At 41.8% G+C, this 9,339-nt stretch overlaps 1 non-coding gene across 1 annotated transcript; it reads right to left on the bottom strand.

Moving 5' to 3' along the window:
- Positions 1-217: 217 nt before the first annotated feature.
- Positions 218-318, bottom strand: LOC129021251 (small nucleolar RNA U13). The gene has a single exon (XR_008495985.1). It is a non-coding gene; the product is annotated as a small nucleolar RNA U13 (small nucleolar RNA).
- Between the last annotated feature and the right edge of the window lie 9,021 nt (positions 319-9,339).

Below are 9,339 nucleotides of genomic sequence, written 5' to 3'. Positions count from 1 at the left end.
GAGCCACAGAGCACTTGGCAAGAAACAGGTTTCTCAGCACACAGAGTACCATCAAGTGCAGACAATTCAGATGAGAGCCATCTTCTTCCATTGCAATGAGATTAAATCTCCTAGTAGGGTCAAGTGCAAGGCACCTTAGTTTCTCCCATCTGCTTGCACTGAGATGATGACTAACTTTCAAATTGCCATGTTGTGCAACCTGTCTTATTCTACTTCACATGGGATGGGTCATGTGCTGGTGGTATGAGAGGGTTTGAGGGAGGCACATCTCACACGAGTATGAAACCCAATCATCACACTTATAAACTATAGAGGGATCAAACTATTGTATTTTGGAAGGAAGGGAATAACTTCGGGAATCAGTAAAAACCCAGCGTGTGCTTCAACTGTCTGTGGGCACTTGTTTTCCCCACTCCAATAATGACCCATTCTGGAATAATCTGAACACATTTAGCTGTGCACTTCACCTGGCAGACACCAGACAGCCATGGAGTTCAGACTTCTGACACAAGATGAAAGTGGTTCTGATCCTGAATTCCTTCCAGCTGTGACACTCCCGACATGATCAATCACTCAGACCCAGAGAGTGGGCAGAGAGCTTTGGGCTAAGGTCCTCGGCAATTCTTTAGCTGATGAATGTGTCTGTGGGCTCAGAGACATTTTCTGTGTGTTCTTTTTTTTTCTATCAAAGTAATACATTGAATGGTAAAAAAAATTCAAAAGGTTATTATGAAAGCCAAATTTAATGCACTCCCCACATCTTATGTCTCAGAGATAATTTCTTTAGATAGTTTCTATCTTATTTCCTTTGTTCTTTACCTCCATTGTGTGAAATAATATGAATGTATATCTGTATTGATTTATTAAATTGAGGCCAGGCACAGTGGCTTACACTTGTAATCCCAGCACTTTGGGAGGCTGGGGCTGGAGGATCGCTTGAAGCCAGGAATTCAAGACCAGACTAGGCAATATAGCAAGTCCTTATCTCTACAAAGAAAAAAGACTTTTGAAACATTAGCTAAGCAAGATGATGTGCACCTGTAGTTCTAATGACTCGAGAGGCTGAGGCAGGAGAATTGCTTGAGCCTGGGAAGTTGAGGCTGCAGTGAACTGTGATGACACTACTGCACTCCAGCCTGGGTGACAGTGAGACCCTGACTCTAAGAAAAAAGAAAAAAATAAAAATAATTTAAAAGATTTATTAAATTTAGACAATTTCTATTGACTCTCTAAAATAAGAAATAAGGACTTAGCTCACCAGTACCTCTTCCTCTGTTTCTCTTCTTTATGTTTAATAGTTGTGTTATTTTTAGCTCTTCCATTGATTACATTGTTCCCCACATTTTATTATGACTCTTTTCAAACATACACAAAGTTCAAAGAATTTCACAGAGAACACCCATACTAACACCACATAGATTATTTCATCAACATCTTACTCTACTTGCTTTATCGCACATCTTTTCGTCTGTGCCTCTGTCATCAATCCATATTAATTTTTGATGAGTTTCAAAGTGAGTTGGAGACATCAGTGCACTCCACCTGTCAACCCTTCAGCCTGCAGTACTGATCCAGTTCAGAGTCAGCCATGCAGTCATCACCACAATCCAGTCTTAGAACATTCCACCACCCCATGCTGAGGCAGGGGAATTGCTTGAGCCCTGGAAGTGGAGACTGCAGTGAGCCGAGATCATGCCACTGCACTCCAGACTGGCAACAGAGAGAGACTCTGTCTCAAAAAAAAACAAACAAACAAAAAAAACTTTCCAATACCCATTTATAGTCAATACCACTCTCATTCTCAGCCCAATCCTTTTCCTTCTTTATCTTTTTGAAATGAAATGTGTATAAAATTCAATACACGGACTTAAATATACTCTCAAATGAGTTTTGACAAATGCATATTCCTGTGTAGCCGAAGCCTCTGTCAAGGTACTGAACATTACCACTGCCCCAGGGTTTTCTCCACGTCCCTACACCATCCCCAGCACAGAGACAATGACTGTTCAGATTTGTTCCATGGTAGATTAGTTTTCCTTGTTCTATAACTCATACAGAAAGAATCTGTAAAATAAATAATGTTTTATAAACAGCATTTCTTTTTCACTCAGCATAATGTTTTTTGAGATGGTTCATGCCACTGCCTATGTCAGTTGTCTATCTGGTTGTTTACTAATGGACTCATGGCCTGTTTCCATGAGTTTTTGCTCATCATAAATAAAGCTGCTATAAACATACTTGTACAAGTATGTTATTGGCATACATATGTTTTTATTTCTTGCAGATATGCACCTAGAAGCAGAAATGTTGTGTGTATTTAGCTTTATAAGAAACCACCAGAACATTTTTCCAAAGTGAATGAACCACTTTATGTTCCCACTAATAATGCTTCAGAATTCTAGTTCCTCAATATCTTTCTTTGCTGATATTTTATTGTTCTGGTAGTTGTGTCTCATTATAGTTTTAATTTGCAGTTCCCTGATGACTAATGATGTTAAGTGTTTTTTTGGGTGTTTATTGGCACTTGTGTTTGTGTGTGTGTCTGTGTGTGCATGTGTATGTGCGAAGTGTCTGCCTATACCCAAGTCATAAGGTTATTCTCCTATAATTTTCTTTTAGAAGTTTTACTTATTATATTTTTTAAATATGATATTGAGATATAATTTCTATGCCACAGAATTGTAAGTGTGCAATTCAGTGGTGTTGGTAATTTATAGAGCTGCACAACCATCACCACAATCTAGTTTCAGAACATTCCTGACATCCTAGAAATATTCTCCTACCCATTTAAAGCCAACATCACTCACATCCCAGCAGTAGCCAAGCACCACTCTGCTTTCTGTCTCCATACATTTGCCTTTTCTAGACATTTCCATTTACAGGAATTCACCCAAGAAAATTAAAACACATGTCTACAAAAAGACATGTAAGTAAATGTCCATAGCAGCATTGTTCATAATGGCCAACAACTTAAATTAATTTAACTTTAATTATAATTTAGCGTTATTGCTTGCTCCAGGAGTTCTCTGCCCTCCATTTTCTGCATGAGAATCTTAGCACTTCTAACATTTTCTCTGCCTTTTCCATCAACTCCAGCCTCCCCTCCAGGATCCATCCTTCATCAGCCATGTTTCTACTTTTACATCTGAAGGCCATTCACACTTTAATACATCTTGGGTTTTTTATTTGTTTGTTTGTTTTTGTTTTGGAGATGGAGTCTCACTCTGTCACCTAGGCTGGAGTGCAGTGGTACCATCTCGGCTCCCTGCAACCTCCACCTCTGGGGTTCTAGCAATTCTCCTGCCTCAGCCTCCTGAGTAGCTGGGACTACAGGTGCATGCCACCATGCCTGGCAAATTTTTTGTATTTTAGTAGAGGTGGGTTTTCAGTGTGTTGCCCAGGCTGGCCTCGAACTCCTGAGCTCAGGCAATCCGCCCTCCTTAGCCTTTCAAATGCTGGGATTACAGGCGTGCGCCACCAGGCCCAGCTTTAGTACATCTTTCCACCTCTATTAAGTCTCCCATTCTTTGCCCAACTGTGTTTCTAAAATTGAAACCTAATAAACAATGTTTGTAATATTAAGGCTGTATAAGCACTCATTTATGCATTGAAAAGTGCCAGGTGGTGCTCCAGCTGCTGAAGTTACTGTGACGAACAGACAGGAGGAGTCCCCTGGGAGTGAGGGGTGAGATGCAGACAGTAAGTGAAAAGACAAGGGGATCATGCAGTGGTTTAAAGAAGTATTGTGCTGTGGAGAGTAGGGCTGCACCTCACTCTCCCTGGGGCCAGCTACTCACTCCTATACCACAACTGGCTGTTCCCAACACTAAAGTCAAATGGTCTTTCTTCTTCCTCTTTATTAATTGCTTAAAAGTATGCTTCATTTGGTTTGTTTCGTATTTGGACTTAAAGTCACAGATATATTTTAATAGGCAATTAAAAACTTAAAGAAAAATGAACAATAACAATAAAAAATCTCTATCCCATTCTATTTTTATTTTGTTTTTTTCTAGCAGCCTTGAACTCCTAGGCTCAGGAGATCCTCCTGCCTCAGCTTCCTGAATAGCTGGGACCACAGGCATGCACCACCACACACTGCTAATTTTTTAATTTTTGTAGAGATTGAGTCTTCCTACGTTGCCCAGGCTTGTCTTAAACTCCTTGGCTTCACAAGGTGTTGGGATTACAGGCATAACCCACCATGCCCGGCCTCTTTTCAACTTTTCTAACATCTCAGGTTACTCATGAGAAATACTGCTTTTTCATTCCCACTCTTCATAGGTGAATTTATTTTTGTCTTTCTGAAAGCTTTTAAGATAGTCTCCTTATCTTTCATGAGAATGTGTCCAGACATGGGACCTTGGTAGACCCTTTCTAACTTTTTTTTAGAGACAGAGTCTTGCTCTGCTGCCCAGCCTGGAGTGCGGTGGCACAATCATAGCTCACTGCAGCTTCCAACTCCCAGGCTCAAGTGATCCTCCTGCCTTCAATCTGAAAATCAAGTGTTTCGGCTCTAGAAAAGGCTTTTCTGATATTTATTTGATCATTTTCTCCCATCCATTGTCTCTTTTCTTCTGGGGCTTTGATTAGATATGGGATATTCTGCACAATTTTCTCTCCCTATTTATTTTTTACTTTTTGATCTTTATTCCAGAAGATTCTTCCAACTTTACTTTCCATATTTTTCATTCCTTCTCATTATCTGTATTTGATTTACCAATTTCAGTTATTCTTTTTGTTTTATAGCTAATACATGTTTTGAATCTTGTTGAGTAAATTAGGAATCACGTTCTCTTTTCTTTTAAGTTCTTTTCTATTCCCTTAATTGACTGTTTTCTCTGGGGTCATGTTTTCTATTTGTGCATTTTGGTCCTTCCCTTCCTGCTTGCCAATTCTCCTCCTACCAACCATCCACAGTTGATGATGCCTGGGTGGCCCCGCACTTATACAGTGTCTGACTAGGAGCTCTGTGTAGGGTCGAGTGTCAGGCCTCTGTCCATCCCTCTCCTTGCCAGAATGAGGAGGGTGTCACACTGGGCTGCCATTGTCCACCCCAAATGCCTTTGCATCCACCATGTATCTTTTCAATGTTTTTAGAGAAAAGCCATCTTGGGCTTTGCTAGAAGCAAGCTGTCCTACTGAGCGTCCTTCTCTGGGGACCAGTGGGTGGGGAAGGTGACCTGCTGGTTTACTATTGCAGACTTCTAAGAATTCTCTTGATCCCAGCCACTCCTGAAGGACCCTGAGCCTAGTCTTGTCTGGGGTGCTGGAGGACAGACTGGCTTTCATCTCCTCTACAGTCCAGTTGCTTTTCTAAAATGCAGCTTTCTCTGTCCATTTCATTCATGAACTTGTTACATAAAACTATTTGTCTTCTAAAATTTGATGATAATTTTATTTGTGATTGCCCTTTTCTCTTTGCTGTTTACTCCCTTTTCGACAGATAATTTTTATTTTAGCAGTGTTCCAAGGAAGTCATAAATAAATGAATATTCACATTCTCCCACCGGGAACCTGAAGTTACTGAAATGTGACGAGAACAATTTCATCGACACAACTGGAAGATTGTCGTTGGGGTTCCAGGCATAAGCAACACATACAAAATTTACACATTTTATATACATAAAAATGCTTCAACGTGCATTACCTTTAAAAATTGCTTTCTTTTTTCTGGTGATGTTAATGTTTTCATAATTATTATCAAGTCTTTCTTTTAAACAACAGGTATGCTTCCTTTGATAAGATAAAAAAAGAGCCAGGCAACTGAACTTGTTTCTGATTTTGCCTTGGCTACCAGGAAGTGCTGTGTTATATTTAGTGTACAATTACAGAAATGATCTCAATCTCTCAACTGTAATTCTGCTTTTAAATATATTTAATCTCTCAAACCAATGACATATATATAGCATATATAGCATATGTCATTATTTGAGAGATTAAAAACATATTTAATATATTTATGTAATTTTGAGTTAATCTCATCTTTTAAAAAATAAGTAGAATACAGGCCAGGCATGGTGGCTCACACCTGTAATCTGAGCACTTTGGGAGGACAAGGCGGATGGATTACGAGGTCAGGAGTTCGAGACCAGCCTGGCCAGCATGGTGAAACTCCGTCTCTACTAAAAATACAAAAATTAGCCAGGCATGGTGGTGAACGCCTGTAATCCCAGCTATTCGAAAGGCTGAGGCAGAAGAATTGCTTGAACCCAGGAGGCGGAGGTTGCGGTGAGCTGAGATCGTGCCACTGCACTTCAGCCTGGGTGACAGAGTGAGACTCCATCTCAAAGCAAATAAATAAACAGAATACAAATTGTAAATGAATAAAATAAACTTAAATGTGCTCTTGATCTCCCATATAATGGAATAAAGGAATTCTTAGTATGAATGGGGCCTGAGCCTAAGCACTGTGCGCAGCTGCAATCCAGGTACAACAGGTAAACTGGTAGCCGGGCTCCCTGTGTGGCCATTTTTCAAGGTTCCAAGAATCTTTCTGCTAGAGTCCCCACTATAGGGGAGAGGGAGCCAGGCATGGCAAAATCACCCAGTAAGAACACTCCGTATTCTTGGTTGTTTTATAGGAGAAATTCTGGTGGAGTGTGCTGTCTGTTATATAGATTATCTCCCAGCCAAGCTCCTCAGGGATTCATAACTTAGAACTACAAAGAGTAGAAAGACTGTGAGCATAGCAGAACTGTTTCATTATAAACTCAGATTCTCATGCAAAAGTAACACTATTGGGTCCCTTAGTAGAGGTTAACCAAAAAAGGAGGAAGGAATAAACATAGAATTTGTTTGGGCTTGGCTTGCTTTTTTAAAAATTATATTCACAATGCCATGGTTTGGGATGAAAGTATTGGAGTGAAAGGCTGTTTGTTCAGCTGGACACCTTGAAGGAAAGGTGAGCCTGAACTCTGACACTGGATATGCGGACATTGACATTTGAGGTAGCTTTCTCCATAGCTTTGGAGAATGGAAAGGTCTCATGTGATTCAGGGATAATAATTCTGTGTTCCCAGGGGAGATCTGACAGAGAGGGGAGGAACAGAGAAGGAAGCCATACATATTACATGGTGTTGCGGCTAGGGGCCAGTGGTCGTTTTCCTTAACCATATGGCGGATACCACTTTAAAATGGAACCACGTCCTGGAGCCTAAGTCAAGGAGGACAGGCTTCTCTATTCCCTCTCTGTGTAGTGGCCTCAGTATTTCTAGCCATTCTTTCATGGGGGTGGCACCCCTCCAGAACTCCTGGCTTCCTGTGGGGTGGGCAGGAGAAAATCTTAGCTCCAACTGCCCAGCTCTCTCAGGTCCATGGCTTCATCTCCCTGAAGCCATGAAAACCCAAGCTCCCTGGCTGGGGAGACTGACAGGTCATGGTTACAACTTTAGTTTTAGTTTCTGCCCTGGTTTTATTTTCTGGGTATTTGTCTTATTGTTATGTGCTAATTTATGCATTTGAAAACTTGGTTTGTTTTATGCATTTTATCCAGCATTATTGGGAGTTTGTTTTGGAATATGCCTTAGAAATAATTTTTATTTATTTAGTTGGCCGCTGTGCTGATAAAGGGCTCTCTGTGTCCACAATGTGAACCTTGCCCTATAGCTCCATGAAAACTGCTTCATCAATGTCACCAATCACCTTTACTTTGGCCAAATGTATGGACAAAAAGCAAAATGTCCTTATATTTTATTCCCTCTGCAAATTTTTGACACTAGTGACTACTTTCTTATTCTTGAGGAGTTTTACCATCTTGCCTTCAATATATGCAAATGCTTTTCACATTTATGCCTCTAGCCAAGACCTTGGCTGTGAGCTCCAGCCTTGCATGTCTGACCGTCTCTTTGACATCTGTACTCAGATGTTTTAGAGGCATCTGAGAATACCATGTCTGAAACACAGCTTCTGTAGTCCCTCCCTCAGTGCCAGGACACCCCAACCCCTAAACTTTTACCTCTCTTTGTATCACATCTCAGAGAATGGCACACCATCTACCACTCACTTAAACTAATGGTGAAATGTACTCCTTGGTTATTTTTTTCTGCTCCTCCCTCCCAATTTCCACCAGCCCAGACAGCCCTGTCTTTTTTGTTTTAATGTGCAAACTGTATTCAGATTTCTAACTTAGCCTTGACACCACACTTCTCTATCTAGACTGCAGCCCCTCTTGCATAAGGCACCCCCAGCCCCTGCATTCTACTCCCGGTCATCTTCTGCCACACTCACACCTTCTCTCCTTCTGTGTGTCCTCCTCAGAGGAACCAGGGGACCTGCTCATGGAACTCAGCACTGCAAATATTTCTTTCTTTCAATAAAGAAAAGATATGTATTTCTTATATTTCCGGAAGCTGGGAAGTCCAAGGTGGAGGAGCGGCCTCTGGGGAGGGTCTTCGTGCTGGTGGGGCCTCTCTGCAGAGTCCTGAGGTGGCACAGGCCTTCACACAGCAAGGGGGCTGAGTGTGTCAGCTAAGACATCTCTTCCTCTTCTTATAAAGTCCCAGACCCATCATGGGGGCTCTACCCTGATAACCTCATCTAGTCCTAATTGCAGCTCAGAGGTCCTGCCTCTCAGCACAGTTACAGTGAAGATTATGTGTGCACATGAGACTTGGAGGGGGCATTCAAACCACAGCCTTCTGCCCCGGCCGCCCACAACTCACGTCCTTCTCACATACAAAATAGATTCATTCCATCTCAGTACTTCCAAAGCCAAACAAACAAACAAAGCAAACAAACAACAAAAAAAGTGGTCTCACTCTGTTGCCCAGGCTGGAGTGCAGTGTCACAATCATAGCTCACTGTAACCTCAAATACCTGGGCTCAAGCAATCCCCCTCCCTTGGCCTCCTAAGCAGCTGGGACTACAGAAACATGTCACCATGCCCCGCTATTTTTTTTTATTTTTTGTAGAGACAGGGTCTCACTAGGTTGCCCAAGTTGATGCTGAACCCCTAGGCTGAAGTGATCCTCCCACCTTGGCCTCCTAAAGTGCTGGGGTTACAGGTATGAGCCACGGCAGCCTGCCCAAAAGTCCTAATTTATTCCAGCATCAACTTGAAAGTCGTTAAGTCCAGAGTCCCATCTGAATCTGATGTGCGCGAGACTCAAGTTTCAATTCATCCTGAGGCAAATCCTCCTATTGTGAGCCTGTGAAATCATACAAGGTATCTGCTTCCGAGATAAAATGCTGGGATGGGAATAGGGCAGGGCATTCCCACCCCAAAAGGCAGAGATAGTTAAGAAGAAGGGAGTGACGAGCCCAAGCAAGTCCAAAACCCAGCAGGGCAGACAGTAAATCTCGAAGCTGGAGAATCACCTGTTTTCAGTCCCAGCCCAGCAT

The sequence above is a fragment of the Pongo pygmaeus genome, chromosome 20 (genome assembly GCF_028885625.2).
Source record: "Pongo pygmaeus isolate AG05252 chromosome 20, NHGRI_mPonPyg2-v2.0_pri, whole genome shotgun sequence".
Lineage (NCBI taxonomy): Eukaryota > Metazoa > Chordata > Mammalia > Primates > Hominidae > Pongo > Pongo pygmaeus.
The sequence above is the reverse complement of the archived record's forward strand: the minus strand, read 5'-3'. Positions and strand labels throughout refer to the sequence as shown.